Source organism: Danio rerio, chromosome 20 (assembly GCF_049306965.1).
Source record: "Danio rerio strain Tuebingen ecotype United States chromosome 20, GRCz12tu, whole genome shotgun sequence".
Classification (NCBI taxonomy): Eukaryota; Metazoa; Chordata; class Actinopteri; order Cypriniformes; family Danionidae; genus Danio; species Danio rerio.
Genome location: NC_133195.1, coordinates 55275145 through 55292500, shown reverse-complemented (window position 1 = coordinate 55292500; position 17356 = coordinate 55275145). Strand labels below are relative to the sequence as shown.

Genomic DNA, 17356 nt, shown 5'->3' with positions numbered 1-17356 from the left:
ATTATAGATTACAGTCAAAATCTGATTGTTCGGGTCATTGGTTTTACTAACTAACTAACTAACTAACTAACTAACTAACTAACTAACTAACTAACTAACTAACTTTCTAAATAACTAAATAAATAATGCATTATTAATGTTATCAAAATAACTTTTAGTTCTTAATAATATGTTAGTAAACTGTAAAATATACTGTATTATTAATATGCTGTACAAGTGTTGTTCAATATTGACTCATGTTAGTAAAAACATAAATAAAAGTAAAAACAATCACTAATTAAACTGTATTGTAAAGTGTGATGTTTTTGGTTAGGGCTGAAGTGCACAGGTGCATATCACATAGCGTCTTTTTTGTTTTTGTTTGCTTTTGGTTAATTAATGACATCCGCAGCTCAGCGTTCGGCATCTGCAGCTCATCAGGATCTGTTGGGTTTAGTGCAAATAATAGTCACACTTGACAATCAGGTTACATTTTTGACTTTTTTTTACACGTTTATTCATTTAGCAGATGCTTTTATCTTTGCTTGTTAATGCATTGCGAGTTAACATGAACTAACAATGAACAACTCTATTTTTATAAACTAACATGAACAAATACTGTAATAAGTAATAAATAAATGTATTGTTCATTGTTTGTTCATGCTAGTAAATGCATTAACTAACATTAACTAATACAACCTCATTGTAATGTGTTACTATTTTTTATCATATATATATATATATATATATATATATATATATATATATATATATATATATATATATATATATAGTTGAAGTCAGAAATATTTGTCCACCTTTTTATTTATTTATTTTTTCTATTTTAAATATTTCTCAAATGATTCTTAACAGAGGAAGAACATTTCACAGTATGTCTGATAATATTTTTTGTCTGGAGAGTTTTATTTGTTTTATTTCGGCTGGAATAAAAGAAGTTTTTAATTTTTTTAACACAATTTTAAGGTCAATATTATTAGCTTCTTTAAGCTATATATTTTCTACAGTCTACAGAACAAACCATCATTATACAATAACTTGCCTAATTAATCTGCTCTACGTTAAACAGAAATTGGGGCAAAAAATAAAAAGGGGGGCTAATAATTCTGACTAAAAATACAGTCTATGTTTATTTATGCTTATTTAGGATTTATTCGTGTTTGTTAACATTATTAAAAATAAAGCTGTTTATTTTTTCGTTTTTGGTTGTTTTTTAATAGCATGCAATAAAGAAGCCTGTTTATATATATATATATATATATATATATATATATATATATATATATATATATATATATATATATATATATTTATTTCACTCCTACAACAAAATAAAAATATTGTAAATAATTATAATTATATCTATAGAAAAACACAGAGTTCAAATGTTGAATTAAAAAGAGCCATAAGAATTTTGCATAGTAACGCCATTTAGATTCACATATAAATTCAGACACATATAAACTTCCAGGTTATTGTATTTTTCTGAAACAAAGTTGTTTTTGCTTTAGATAACATATAATTTGCATGAAGAAACTTACGGTGATATAATTTCAGAAATTAAATGCATCAAAATTGTCAGAGAACGCTAAACAGTAAATAGTTCCAAAAAACATTCTTCATTATACATTTATAATTTATACTTTATTATACTTATAATAAGTTTATGTTTGAAATATTATTTTTATGGAATTAATATTATAAACATAATTTATATCAATTAATATCATAAATTATAATAAATATTTCAGTATTTAATTTTGACAAAAATGTTAATAAACAAATATTTTTTTTATGTTTGAAAGAATATTTATTGAATTTAATAATCTAAACTCATATATATCAACTAATAAAATTAGTTATGATGAAATAATAAATACACAAGTTTTTTTCTTTTTAAAATTTAGGCTACGCAAGAATCAAAAAGTCTTATATAAAAGTAGACGTGCCCTAAAATGAAATATTACACTCTAAATTCCAACAGACAACTTTATCAAATGAAATGAGTGTAGTTCACTCAAAATGTACTGAAAGTTAATTCTATTCATTTTAAAAAGAGTTTTGAACTCAGTGTTGAAGGTAATGGGTTATTTAAATACCTCATTACTTCAACTTGAACAAGAGTAAGTTCACAGTACACATATAGATTAGTTTAACTCAAATGATTTGCAGCAATCGGTTTCCTCAAATGGTTTAAGTTGACTTAACTTACTGGGTTTTACCAACACAATCTCACGGCAATTCGTAACTTTTTCATTTAGTGGCTAATTCGTATGAATTCGTACAATCTATTTCGTACAATTTAGTACGATTTGCTCATCCCCCAATGACGGTTGGGTTTAGGGGTGGGGTTGGGTGCCACGCCTCCTTTTAAAAATCGTACAATTTCAAACGACTGTACTGTACGAATTCGTACGAATTAGTCACTAAACTGGAAAAACGTAAAATACTTACGTTTTCTCGTGAGATCAGGCTGGTTTTACAGTACTCAGTTGGTTTGAGTTCTCTTCATTTATTGGGTTTTACTGTACTCAAATTGTTTGGTTTACTCAAATGGATTAAGTTCACAGTACTCATTAAGATCAGTTTTTGAACTTAAATGGTTTGTTGCAATCAGTTTCCTCAAATGGTTTGAGTTACCTTAACCTGAGTTTTCCAGTAGATAAATATAATATAACAATATAAACTTCATTTATATTAATTAATACAATTAATTATAATAAAATAATTTATCATAATTAATATGTTAATACACCAATTATTTTTTTTTTTAATTAATGCCATGCAACATTAAAAGATTCGCATTTAAACAGTAGATGTGGCCTAAAATGACTCCACATTTTTCAAACACACACAAAAAAACATAATATACTGTAGGAAATAATATAAATACAATATAATATTAATTTATATAAACTAATATAATACTTTATTCATTTTTCCTGCTGCTTATTTCCCTATTTATCAGGGGTCGCCACAGCAGAATGAACCACCAACTATTCCAGCATATGTTTTACGTAGTGTATGCCCTTCCAGCTGCAACCCAGTACTGGCAAACACCCATACACCCTCATTCACTCTCTATCACACACACACACACACACACACACACACACACACACACACACACACACACACACACACACACACACTACAGGCAATTTAGTTCATCAATTCCCCTATAGCGCATGTGTTTGGACTGTGGGGAAAACCAGAGCACCCAGAGAAAACCCACGCCAACACAAGGAAAACATGCAAACTCCACATAGAAATGCCAAATGACCCAGCCAGGACTCAAACAAGCGACCTTCTTGCTGTGAGGCGACAGACCTAACCACTGAGCCACCGTGTCGCCATCAATTAATATAATTAATTATAATAAATACTTTAATACACAAATTATTTTTTCTTTCAAAATTGATGCCATGCAACATTCAAAAACTCTCATTTAAAAGTAGACGTGCCCTAAAATGACTCTTTAAAAAAAAAGCATTAGCACAGCGTGAACTGCAGGAAAGCAGCTTTCAGCGAGCCCTCACACGCTACAAACAGATGCAAAACAACGAGTGGCGAAAAAAAGGAAAAAAGACGAGGATTAATTAGCACGTTTGTCAGTTTGCAGGAAACACAGTATCAGTTTCCAGCCATTGGCATTTGCGCAGCACCTGTTGAACATGATGATTAGCCGAGGCCTGTGGGTAAATCACTGCAACAGGAGGGCCTTTTGTCATATTTATATCAACAATGTCGGACAAAACGCTCTAATTATGCCCTTCTGGCGCGGCTCGTCTTACGCATCGCAGTCCATTTGTCCCGTTTCCAGACTCGTCCTTAAGCACATCCTAATGACAGCTCTCTTTCAGTCCGCAGGCTGTATAATTGCACAGGCCGACTTACAGACATTATGGGCATTAGCTCATAAAGGGGGGTCACGAGCAGGTCTGCTGGACCATCACAATGCATGTGGCCCTAATAAATCTCCAAAAGTGACAACAGTGGGGTCATATTGCTCTGAAAGTGGGCGAGAGACAGGGTAGATCAGATCCGCATTCACATATTCTGAGCTGAAAATCTACTTCTGTGAGTGGAATAACTTTTTAATAATATTTATGATTTTTTTTATTAATTTGGTCAATGCATGGCCACTTTTAATTTACAGTAATATTCAAGATTTTTTTAATCTTGTTTAATCTTTTTAGATTAATGCATGGAGACTTTGACAGCAGAGAGAGGTCATATTGTTACGAAAGTGGGCGAGAGATGGGGTAGAGTCTGTCTAATGTCAACCAATCACCTTCATCCTCTCTTGTTTACCGGTTAATCTGCTTTTGCCATTTCCATTTTCTCCAAATTACAGCAGCCAATTGGTTTTCCCCATTTCCATATTCTCTATTTTACGGCGGCGAATCAGTTTTCCCCATTTCCATTTTCTCCAAATTACGACAACCAATCAGTTTTCCCCATTTTTCATTTTCTCTAAAATAAAGCGGCCAATCGGTTTTCCCCAGTCCCTTTTTCTTCAAACTATGGCGACCAATCGGTTTTCACCACTTCCTCCATTTTGCGATGATCAATCGGTTTTCCCATTTCCATTTTCTCCATTGTACAGTGGCCAATCAGTTTTCCCCTCTCCATTTTCTCCAATTTAAGATGGCCATTCAGTTGTCCCTATTTCCATTTTTCTATGCTTTAGCGACCACTTAGTTGTCCCCTTTTCCATTTTCTCCAAATTACGACAGCCATTTGGTTTCCCCTTTTTCATTTTCTCCAAATTATGACAACCAATCATTTTTCCCCATTTCCTTTTTCTTCAAATTATGGCGGGCAATCGGTTTTCACCACTTTCTCCATTTTGTGATGATCAATCGGTTTTCCCATTTCCATTTTCTCTGTTTTACAACAGCCAATCAGTTTTCCTGATTTACATTTTCTCCATTGTACAGTGGCCAATCGGTCTCCCCCTCTCCATTTTCTCCAATTTAAGGTGGCCAATCGCTTTTTCCTATTACCATTTTCTCCAAATTACAGCAGCCAATCGGTTTTCCCCATTTCCATTTTATGGCGACCAATTAACTTTCCCATTTTAATTTTCTCCATTGTACAATGAACAATCGGTTTTCCCTTTTCTGTTTTCTCCAATTTAAGGTGGCCAATCGCTTTTTCCCATTACCGTTTTCTCCAAATTATGGCGTGTAATCGCTTTTCACCACTTTCTCCATTTTGCGATGATCAATCGGTTTTCCCCATTTCCATTTTCTTCGTTTTACAACAGCCAATCATTTTTCCTGATTTACATTTTCTCCATTGTACAGTGGCCAATCGGTCTCCCCCTCTCCATTTTCTCCAATTTAAGTTGGCCAATCAGTTGTCCCTATTTCCATTTTTCTATGTTACAGCGACCACTTAGTTTTCCCCATTTACATTTTATCCATTTTATGGCGACCAATCGGTTTTACCCATCTCCATTTTTTTCCATTTTACAGGGACCAATTGATTTTCCCCATTTACATTTTCTTCATTGTACAGGGGCCAATCAGTTCCCCCCTCTCCATTTTCTCCAATTTAAGGTGGCCAATCACTTTTTCCCATTACCATTTTCTCCAAATTACAGCAGCCAATCAGTTTTCCCCATTTCCATTTTCTCCGTTATTTATTCTCAAAGGCCCATGCTTTCAGTCCCGTCTCCTATAATGCGTAACTTTTATAGTATATTATATTACTGTGTATTAAATTGAAGGAGGTAAAGCCAGTGTGTGAAGTCTCATGGGAAGTGTGTGTGGGTTCGAGTCTGATGAAAGACGGTTCCACAAACAAGGTAAAACAAAACCCCAAAAAAGCACATGAGATCTGTGTAAAAGCATGCAGCCGTGACAGCTTTTCACTTCTACATTGCTTTGGAAACAATATGGGTCGGGTTTAGAGAAGAGGGTGTGTGACAACATAACCAGTTTCTCTAACTGGCAGGCACAAGAAAAACTGTTAATATTTACAGTAATGTACACAGCGGCTTCTGGTGGATTTAGGAGAAATGGCACATATGAGAAAAAGTTAACCCAGGCTCATTGCGGATACATACCCAGGTCTACAATTTTTGGGACAGCAAAATATGTGACCGGAGATATGTCTGCTTGCAGTTTTTGCAAATCCACCAGAGGCCGCTGTGTATGCTTTTTGATGATCTCAAATTTCTCTTGCGCATCCTCTTCTCCCATAAATAAACCAGAGGGCACAACTTCAGCCGAGCAAGCCAGCTTACTGTCAACTAACTGACTGAACGACCCACCCACTCCGTTCCCTAAACCCAACCAATAGTGTTTTCAGAAAAAGAAAAGCCATTGTGCGTCGTGATCTCGCCATGTTTTTAGCTTGATGTTTTTTAATTTTGGTCAACTGTACTTCACATCCCAAGTCTGTCAACGTACGCAGTCAGCTACTGGGCAAACTGGTAACAGCGGAAAAGCCGTCCTTACGAAGGTAAGCAGCCAGACATACCCCTGACAACATAATTTGCGTTCTCCAGAAATGTAGACAGGGGTACGTATCCACAATGAGCCCGTGTTAAAAAAAGTGACCCTGCCCCTGTATTTGAAATTGTCAAAATTGCAAAATGGGCTCATGAAAACTGTCGGTTGAGTTTAGGGAAGGAGGTGGGTGGGGGATAGGTCAGTCAGTCAGTCAGTCAGTCAGTCAGACGACAGCGGCTTCTGGTGGATTTACAAGAGAAGAGCAGGTGCGAATAGAACTCAAGAGAGAAATCTGGTGGATTCGTAGAAACAAAAACTGCAAGAAAACATAGCTCCTAGGATGTATTTGGCGCTCTCCAGATATGTATATAGGGGTACGTTTTCAGAATGAGCTTGGGTTGGAAAAATGTACATGGTGCCCTCTAGTGGATTTATGAAAACAAAAACTGCAAGACAGTGTACAGTAGCCCAAGGCAGGGGCGGACTGGCCATCTGGCAATTCTGACAAATGCCAGAAGGGCCAGACCATTTTTTTAAAATGTGGGCCGGCCAGGTTTTTTTTTATATTATTATTATTATTATTTTTATATATATATATGTATTGTTTTTACATGCACGCAGCTTTTATCTCAAGCAAGACGTGAATATTATGATGACGATGATGATGGTAAAAATAGTAATAGTAATAATAATAATAACAATAATAGTAAATGTTAAGCATTTGGCCCAGTCCGTGATTTGAGGGGGGCAGACCCAATCAGAGGTTACACGAACGTAATCAAAATCTGGCAAGAATGTCAAACAAACAGTAAGTGCAACACAAGTTAATTGTCAGAGATGGACCGTAAAAAAAAGGAACAGTGCTACCAAAAAGCTCAGAAAAAGCAAAAAAAAAAAAAAAAAGGCTCTAAAATCAGATACTGCCAAATGCATAAAGTTAACTGAAATATTCTTGAAAAGTTTAAATTCATCCGCTGCATTGAAGGACAGTTGCGCCGAAGAGGAGGTAAGAAGAAAACAGAAAATATACTTCTAAATCATTACACTAACATACATTGACGCCATACACAATATTTCTGACAGTTTTTAATAGGTACCTACACTGTGCTTAACAGTTAGCTTAGCGTAGAACTCCTGTACATTTTAAATTGTCATTACAATGTGAGATTTATTGTGTACAAACTGCTGTATGCTACTGTAGCAATGTAGTCTCACATGCAAAAAAAAAAAACTATACCTATAGCCATAATACTGGCATTTGTAGTGAACTCTGAACACATAGCTAGTCTCTAAAGTAAAACATTAAATACATGCGCAGGTTACAGTATGTAATTAATCCTTAGGTAGGGGTGGAGAGAACGACAACACTGCAGAGAATTACATATATAGTTATTTGTGAATAAAAGTATGCAAAAAGTGTAGCATGTCCAATTGTGTGTAAAGATGCGTGTGTAAAGGTGTGTGTTTGTAATACACATTCACAGGTTACTCCTATCATAAGTAATATCTTTTACTGTATGTATACATTGGTTATAAATGGGTTGTTTTTGTTCCAGTCACATAAAATAAATGTTTAAATATCTATTACATGTAGTACTGCTTATATTATTTCACCATCTGTACACCAATATAAGTAGTGAATGTGCGTGTCTGTGATTGGGGCTGTGTCGGTGTGGTAATGTGGGCTGGTGTGGCTACAGTGCCAGGGCTGAATTTTTGTCCCAGTCCGCCCCTGGCCCAAGGTACATATTTGTTGGTTCTCAAGAACTTAGCTCTGGGAACATATCTACATTGAGCCTGAGCAGGTCATTTCAGTGTGCATTTAGACAGCTTGAACACTATTTTATGTTCTATTTTCAGTAAGGATTGTGGGGCTTGTAAATGTGTATACTTAAAAAATACATACAAAAATATTGGTAACACTTTACGATAAGGTTGTATTGGTTAATGCATTTAATAGCAAGAACAAACAATGTACATTTATTACAGTTTTTCTTCATGTTAGTTAATGAAAACGCAGCTGTTCATTGTTAACTAATTGCATGCATCAACTAATGTTAACAAGCATGAATTTGGATGTTAATAATGCATTAGTAAATGTTAAACTATGATTAATCAATTCTGTACAAGTATTGTTCACAATGCTAATAAATACATGTACTAATTATTGTAAAGGGTGAGCAAATTATTAACATCGGCAAGTTCATGAGCAATCAGAAGCATAAGAGTGTATAAACGATGACAGGATGCACTTTTTTTGGGGGTGAACGACCCCTTTAAGGGAGGGTGCGATATAACAAAACCTCCTTCAAAAGCATGTCAGTTAAAGCCTGCAAACGAAAGATTGATTCGTCTCTGCAAACCAGCATGGAACTGAAACCCAACATGTTGCTTTTAAAATCCAGCAAATGATATGTGCGGTAACAGAATATGCGCGTCGGTGTCCACCGGCAGTGAAAGCCCTGATTCATCGGCCCGTGATGAAGAGGATTTTCCCTTCTTTGTAATTTTATGGAGCTGCACGCTGAATGAAGAACATCTCGCAGGGAAAATATATTACCAGGTTTAATATCTTAACTATTTTTATTTTTCCATGCATCACACTGAATCGCTTCTTTGTGGTCTTTGTCATAAATTCTGTAAATGGGTTTATCTTGGGGGGGGGGGAACTGAAATCTAACTAGAAACACACACGCACACAGGCACACACACAAACACACACACACACACACACACACACACACACACAAGTTGCGATCATTTATTAACCTTCATGTCATTCTGAAGCAGAATTACTTTCTTTCTTCTGTGGAAGTGAAACAGGAGTGTTTATCAAGACCAAACTGACTCTTTTCTGCACAGATTGCAACTGAATAGGCCTGATTAGAGACTTTTAATAATATTTGCTATTACATTTTGTCTTCTGAACAAAGTCTTATTTCTGTTCGCTTGGCTGGAATAGACAATATAGGCTTGTTGTGAAAACGTAGCCCTGTATATATCTCTGGAGAGCGCAAATTTTGTAGCCTGAGGAACGTATGGCTGCATTTCATCTTTTAAACGCTACGTGGTGGTATAAAGCCGTTCATTTTTACGCTACCATCTGACCACTTACCTTCGTGTGGATGGCTTTCCTGCTGTTACCAGTTTGTCCAGTGGCTCATTGCGTTTGTTGGTGGACTTGAGACACAGAGAGGAGTTGACCACAATGACGGGGTTTGATTCTGGTGAAGAATGATTCCCGAAAGCAGGTAAGACAAAAACAAAATAAACAAGTAAATAACAGGGTGAGAATGTGGTAAAATCTGAAAATGTGGTCAAAAAAGTCGGCTTTTTCTTTTCTAGATTACTTTTGAAAACACTATAGGTTGAGTTTAAAGGAGGAGGAGGAGGGTGGGTCAGTCGATTAGTCAGTCATTCAGTCAGTCAGTCAGTTAACAGCGACCTCTGGTGGTTTTATGGGAAAACAGCATTCACGAATGGCACTCACAAGAGAAATTAGAGATCTAAAAAAAAGCATACACAGCGGCCTCTGGTGGATTCGTGAAAACAAAAACGACCAAAAAAAAAAACATAGCTCCTGAGATGTATTTGGTGCTTTCCAGAAATGTATACAGGGGTACTGAGTCTGGGTATGAATAAAAGCAGCTTCTAATTAAACATAATCATTACATTTTTATGGGTCAACATTATTAGCCTCCTTAGGAAATTATTTTTTTCTCATTCATTCATATTCTTGTCGGTTAAGTCCCTTTATTAATCCGAAGTCGCCACAGCGGAATGAACCGCCAACTTATCCAGCAAGTTTTTTTTACGCAGCGGATGCCCTTCCAGCTGCAACCCATCTCTGGGAATATTATTTTATTCTATTTTAGCTTTTTAATTGTAGTTTAAGGTGAACACTAGTATCTACCAAAATCACAAGTAAAATATGTATTGTCATCATTTTGCCGGCAGCTAGCTCTCTGCAACTCTCACATGGTCGCCCACTGAAGCTAAGCAGGGCTGCGCCCGGTCAGTACCAGGATGGGAGACCACATGGGAAAGCTAGGTTGCTGCCGGAGGCGGTGTTAGAGAGGCCAGCAGGGGGCGCCCAACCTGTGGTCTTTGTGGGTCCTAATGCCCCAGTATAGTGACGGGGAACCTATACTGCTCAGTGAGCGCCGTCTTTCGGATGAAATATTGAACCGAGGTCCTGACTCTCTGTGGTCGTTAAAAATCCCAGGATGTCCTTCAAAAAAAGAGTAGGAGTTTCACCCCGGCATCCTGGCCAAATTTGCCCACTGGCGTCTGTCCATCACATCTCCTCACTCACCTATCAGCTGGTGTGTGCTGTGTGGTCTGGTGCAAAATGGCTGGGTGGATGCTGCTTACTGGTGGTGAATGAGGAGATTTCCCCCATGTGTAAAGCGCTTTGAGTGCTCAAAAAAGCACTATATAAATGTAAGGAATTATTTTGATCATGGCAAAGACAATAAATTAATGCCTAGATATTAGTTATTAAACATATGTTTAATTATATGTGCTTGGGAAATATTAAAAATAATATTTAATCTAATATTGTTAACATACACATTGAATAACATATCAAAGGGTCTCTTCTGTATATCATGCTAAAAATAAATTTAAAGTTTCTTGTTTGTAATATTCCAATATATAAAATGAGAGATGGATAGAAAAATTAAATCATTTGGTCACACTTTACATTCAGCTTTCATTCACTAACATGAACATAATAAACGATACTTGTACGGCATTTGTTAAGCGAACCACACCAAGAACAAAGAGCAACAATGTAACAATTTTAATCCCTGTTTCAGAACAAAAGAATTGATTCACAGGTGTGAAAGCACCCTTAGTTGCGTACGTAATTTCATGGTTACTATACCAACGCAATGTCACGGCAATTCGTAACTTTTTGATTTAGTGGCTAATTTGTATGATTTCGTACAATCTAATTCGTAGAATTTAGTACGATTTGCTTATCATCCAGTGACGGTTGGGGTTAGGTGCCACACCTCCTTTTTAAAATTGTACAGTTTCGTACGACTCAACTCGTATGAATTCGTACGAATTAGCCACTAAACTGACGAAACGTAAAATACTTACGTTTCCTTGTGAGATCAGGCTGATTATACAGACCTTGAAATGGAGGCATTCGCTTATCTCTTACTCATGAAAACAAGTGTTGCTTGAATCCACACAGTCATATGATTATAACCACATGAAAAAATTAAATAATAATAAACTAATAATTATAGGAAAATGGTAATAATAAAATATAAAAACATAATATAATGACAAATAATGATAATAATGAAATTATAAAGTAATAATCTAATATAATACTAATAATCAAGGATGATTATATAAATGACTTATCATCATATGATTTAATGAGATAATTAAATTAAGAATAAATGAAACAAATGAAAACATAAATGAATGGTTGCTTTCTTGAAGCAAAACACACAAAGGTTTGCTACAAGGATTCTCAGATCCTTGGTTACATTGGTGACACTTTACAATAAGGTTCATTAGTTAATTCATTTACTAACATGAACTAATCATGAACAACACATGTACAGTATTTATTAATCATAATTGAACATTTACTAATGCATTATTAACATCCAAGTCCATGCTTGTTAACATTAGTTAATGCACCATGAGTTAACATGCACTAACAATGAACTACTGTATTTTCATTAACTAATGTTAACTAACAAGAACAAATACAGTAGTAAATGTGTTGTTCATTGTTTGTTCATGTTAGTAAATGCATTAGTTAACATTTACTAATGAACCTTATTGTAAAGTGTGACCGTTACATTCTTTAGAATCCTTACACTGAAGTGTTACTAAAAAAATCAGCATAAAAAGTTGCATAGAAGCAAGCTTCATTTGTTTTAGCAACACTTTACAATAAGGTTGCATTAGTTAATGCATTTACAAACAAAGAACATTACATTTCCTGCAGTATTTATTCATGTTTGTTAATGAATAAAAAATACAGTGTGGATTTTAATAATGCATTAGTAAATGTTAAACATTAACTAATAATGAATCCTCACTGCAAAGTGTAAGATTTCATTTTAACACACACTTTTCCCTCACATTCGGCCTCTAAAGTGACGAATCGGTCCTGTTATGTGTGTATAAGTCATACCTGACACGAGTCATTGAGTGCTGTGTTCAGGAACGTCCAGCATTTTGTCCCAAAAAAAAAAAAAAATAGGGGGGACAAATCTCCGACTCCCGGCCCGAATCCACTGTCAAATAATGGATCACTGGGGAGCAAAAAGAGAAAAGTATGAGAAAGCAAGCGCACGAGAAAAATTTACTACACTTCCAAGAAAACTGCTGGAACCCGAACAGCATTACAGCCGACCCTTAAACTCCTTTTTTTTTTCCATTTCACTCCAATGGCCTGTTGACCGAAATGTGTGATTATCTTGTTTCATGTCATACGGCCAATTGGCTGATGGTTTGTCCTCGGAGCATGCAATAAAATGTGGACGCGTTTTCGGCGACCCGATTCCAGCGGTTTTGTGCAACGCTGATGTTTGGGGTGAAGCGGCAGGAGCGTGTGGCAGCGTCCAGCACGCCCTGCGGTTTCACTTCTTATTTACACAGGGAGCTTTTTAGTTTTTTTTTCTTCCATGCTGTTATTCTCGTTTCTGAATTTAGTGTAATATTGTGCTCATGTAGACCCAAATTATGAAAGGCAACACTGTTTTTTGTGACACTGTAAAATAAAAGATAGAACACACTGTGGGACAAATTTTCACCATGTCATTACAAGGTGTAAAATAAGCCTCTGATGTCCCTAGAGTAAGTGTGTGTGTGTGTGTGTGTGTGTGTGTGTGTGTGTGTGTGTGTGTGTGTGTGTGTGTGTGTGTGTGTGTGTGTGTGTGTGTGTGTGTGTGTGTGTGTGTGTGTGTGTGTGTGTTTCTGTGACATATCAGAACACAAATCTGTATAATGACATAGGTATGACACGGGTATTACAAAAAGGAGGTGAAATATGAGGACATTGGTGACGTCCTCGTTTCTCAAAATGCTTATAAATCCTACAGGATGAGTTTAATCAGAGAGTAAAGCTGCACACAGTCTCCTGTGATGGTTGGGTTTTGGGGTGGTGTGGGGTGAGGGCAATATAATATACGATTTGGACTGTATAAAATAAATGGGAACCTACAGTATGTAATGTCCCCACTTTTTACAAAAACAAACGTGTGTGTGTGTATGTGTGTCTGTTTGTGTGTGTGTGTGTGTGTGTGTGTGTGTGTAAGAGAGTTTTTTAACTCAAAATACCACACTAATAATGTTTCCTAGCTCTCTGAGACTGACCCTTTTAGGCTTTAATCCTAATTGGGGCATTTTGGTGACTGTCGCTTTAAATTCAAATGAGATTGTTCTCTTTTCAGAAGAGGGCGGAGCTACAAATGCCTGCGTGTCAGCATAGTGGCAGATTTGAAAACAAGACTGACGTTCTATGCTAAGAGAGGTGGTTACTAGTGGGCGGGGCTTTCCCCTTCTGATGACACGTACAAAGAGAGAATGTCAATCAAAGTGTTTCATCAAATCTGATTATGATAAATATAATTAATACATTTTGGCCATTACAGGTGGGTTATATTGACACAATGCTCACACACAACTGTGTTTAAACCCCTTATAAAAGTGATTTTTGCATAATAGCTCCCCTTTAATCAGCTTTCACTTTGTCAGAGTTCAAGTCTTGTCTTAAAACACATTTATTTTCTCTTGCTTTTAGGTGATATATGTGTCTTGTTTTGTCTATTTTACATGTAGTCCTGCAGTTTGAGTAATTGAACTATCTTTTAACCTCTTCTATACAGCGCTTTCGGACGTTTTTGAAAGTGTTTTATAGATAACCTGAACATAATCTGAAATTACATATGCCAATACAAATTTATATATTTATTTATTCATTTTCATTTTAGCTTAGTCCCTTTATTAATCAGGGGTTGCCACAGAGGAATGAACCGCCAACTTTTCCAGCACATGTTTTAAACAGCAGATGCCCTTACAGATGCAACCCAACACTGGGAACACACACACACACACACACCCACCCACACGCACGCACACGCACACGCACACACACACACACACACACACACACACACACACACACACACATTCCCCTATAGCACATGTGTTGGACAGTAGGGGCAACTATAGCACCTGGAGGAAACCCACGCCAGCACAGGGAGAACATGCAAACTCCACACAGAAACGCTAACTGACCCAGCCGGAGCTCGAACCAGCGACCTTCTTGAAGTGAGGCAACTGTGCAACCCACTGAACCACCTAAAGTACCACCATAACATAACGTATATCAACTCATTCATTCAGTTTCCTTCGCCTTAGTCCCTTCATTAATTAGATTACACACACACACACACACACACACACACACACACACGAAGATATTTGCTGCTTGTTCAAACTACTTATAACATCTGCATTTTGTTGCATTGTACTTGTACATGTGTAATGACAATAAAGTTGAATCTCATCTAATCTTATTAAAAAAAATATACTGAATCACACAATTCACACAACTTAAACTTTTTTTTTACTTTTTTTAAATTTATTTAATATTTAATTTGTAAAAACATGTAAGATTAATCAATTTGTGACATCATGAAGAAACTGTGTGCAGCGCAGCATGTTTAACAGTGTATCGTCATATTACACTGCCTTTGCATACATGATTTATGTAGAAATAAAAGTAGAAACGTTACGCTTTATCTTTGATAAGGGTTATGATGCTTGTAAATGTACTAGAAAAATTGACAAAAATATTAGTATTAGTATCTTGCAAAATAACTAGCAAAATAGTATGCACTGTAAAGACAAAACAAGTTTTTAGAAATTACCAGGCCCACACTGAATCTGTGCGTGCAGAAATCGGCAGATTTCCGCAGATTTATTAGCCCATCGTTGAGTCTATGTATTTACTTGTGTAGATTTGTGTAAATTTATATTTATTCAGTTTTTAAAATCATTTCACTAATATTATTGTGATACAATAATCATAATAATATTAAAATGTTCATTAAATTTATTTACAATACAGTTAGTAAAGTAATATTTTCCGTCTTTTAGCAGATGATTTGTTTACTAAATAAGTGGATCTAATTGGATTTGCATTGTAAACATTAAATAAAAGTTCAAATGTATTATTATTGTATTTCATATATTAAGTTTGTAGTTATAATACTCCTCAAATAATTCTGCATAATCCGCAGATTTTTTACAAAATTCTCCGCAAAAATAGCAAAAAATGTCTGCAGATTCTGTCTGGCCCTAGAAATTAGTGATTAAAACTATTATGCTTAAAAATGTGTTAATATTTTTTAAATAATTCATTTGACAAATGGACTAATAATTTTGACTCAATGTCTACTTTATTTGACTTATTTTTATAAAAATATTAGTACTAATATCTTGCAAAATAACTAGTAACTAGATAACAATAACTAGTGCTGCTTGTTTATCTAAAATAAAGTCAATCAACAGAATCCTTTTGGGGGGGGTTGACTTAAATGTTTCATGTTCAATTCAGATAACTTTTAACTTAATCAAGTTAACTTAAATTAACTTAAAACTAAAGTCATTGCGTTTGGGAACAGAGAGGAGGTTCTCAAGGTGAATGTGTACCTCGGCTCTAACGGTCAAACATCAAACAATAAGGTCAAGAATCTTGGTGTGACTCTGGAGTCAGATCTGAGTTTCAAAAGTCAAAGCAGTCAGTAAATCAGCATACTATCATCTCAAAAACATTGCAGGAATCAGATGCTTTGTTTCCAGTGAAGACTTAGAGAAACTTGTTCATGCTTTTATCAGCAGCAGGGTGGATTACTGTAATAGACTCCTCACTGGCCTTCCCAAAAAGACAGTCAGACAGTTGCAGCTCATCCTGAACACTGCTGCCAGGATTCTGACTAGAACCAGAAAATCAGAGCACATCACACCTGTCCTCAGGTCTCTACACTGGCTCCCAGATACATTCAGAATAGATTTAAAGTATTATTACTGGTCTATAAATCACTAAATGGCCTAGGAGCTCAGTACACTACAGATATGCTCACTGAATACAAACCCAACAGATCACTCAGATCATTAGGATCACTAAACTAGAAATCCCAAGAGTTCAGTCAAAGCAGGGTGAATCAGCTTTCAGCTACTAACAGCACCCCCTGCTGCTGGAATCAGCTTCCAGAAATGATCAGATGTGCTCCAACATTAGGCACGTTCACATCAAGACTGAAAACACTTCTGTTTAGCTGTGCCTTTACTGAATGAGCACTGTGCTGCGTCCGACAGATCGCACTATTATATATTTCTTTTCTTTTTATTATTTTTTATAACCAGTTTTAGCACATTTTAATCTATTTTTATCTGTTTTTAATCGTTTTATTGTTTGTTTGTTTTTATTTTTTAATACTTGTCTTATTTTTTCTTGTTTATGTAAAGCACTTTGAATTGCCACTGTGTATGAAATGTGCTATATATATAAACTTGCCTTGCCTAAATGATCTGTGTTGGGTCAACATGAAGGAATTATGTGGAATTCAGCATTTATTTACAGTGCAATGTGTTATGACAAAAACAAAAGAAATTAGTCACAAAAAGTCATTAAAATTAATATGGGTTACACTTTATTTTGATGGTCCACTTGAGTAGTAGTCGACTGTCTGCTTAATATCTGCTGATTCAGCTCCTTCCACAGACATTTAACTGACGTTAAACTTTGCAAGTTCATGTCGACTTACAACACCAACCCTAACCCCAACAGTCTACTTATAATCTAATGAGAATTAGTTGGCATGTAGATGCAATGTAACTTAAATTCAACA

At 35.7% G+C, this 17356-nt stretch overlaps 1 long non-coding RNA gene across 5 annotated transcripts in view; it reads right to left on the bottom strand.

Moving 5' to 3' along the window:
- Positions 1–17356, bottom strand: part of LOC141379469 (uncharacterized) — a 126003-nt gene that overhangs the window by 7444 nt on the left and 101203 nt on the right. For 3 of the 5 annotated variants that reach the window (XR_012396216.1, XR_012396213.1, XR_012396212.1), the window contains one exon: positions 12631–12751. This is a non-coding gene — a long non-coding RNA (uncharacterized lncRNA). Of the gene's footprint in view, positions 1–9576; positions 9686–12630; positions 12752–17356 lie in introns of all 5 variants that reach the window. The other 2 variants (XR_012396215.1, XR_012396214.1) reach the window with 1 other exon arrangement.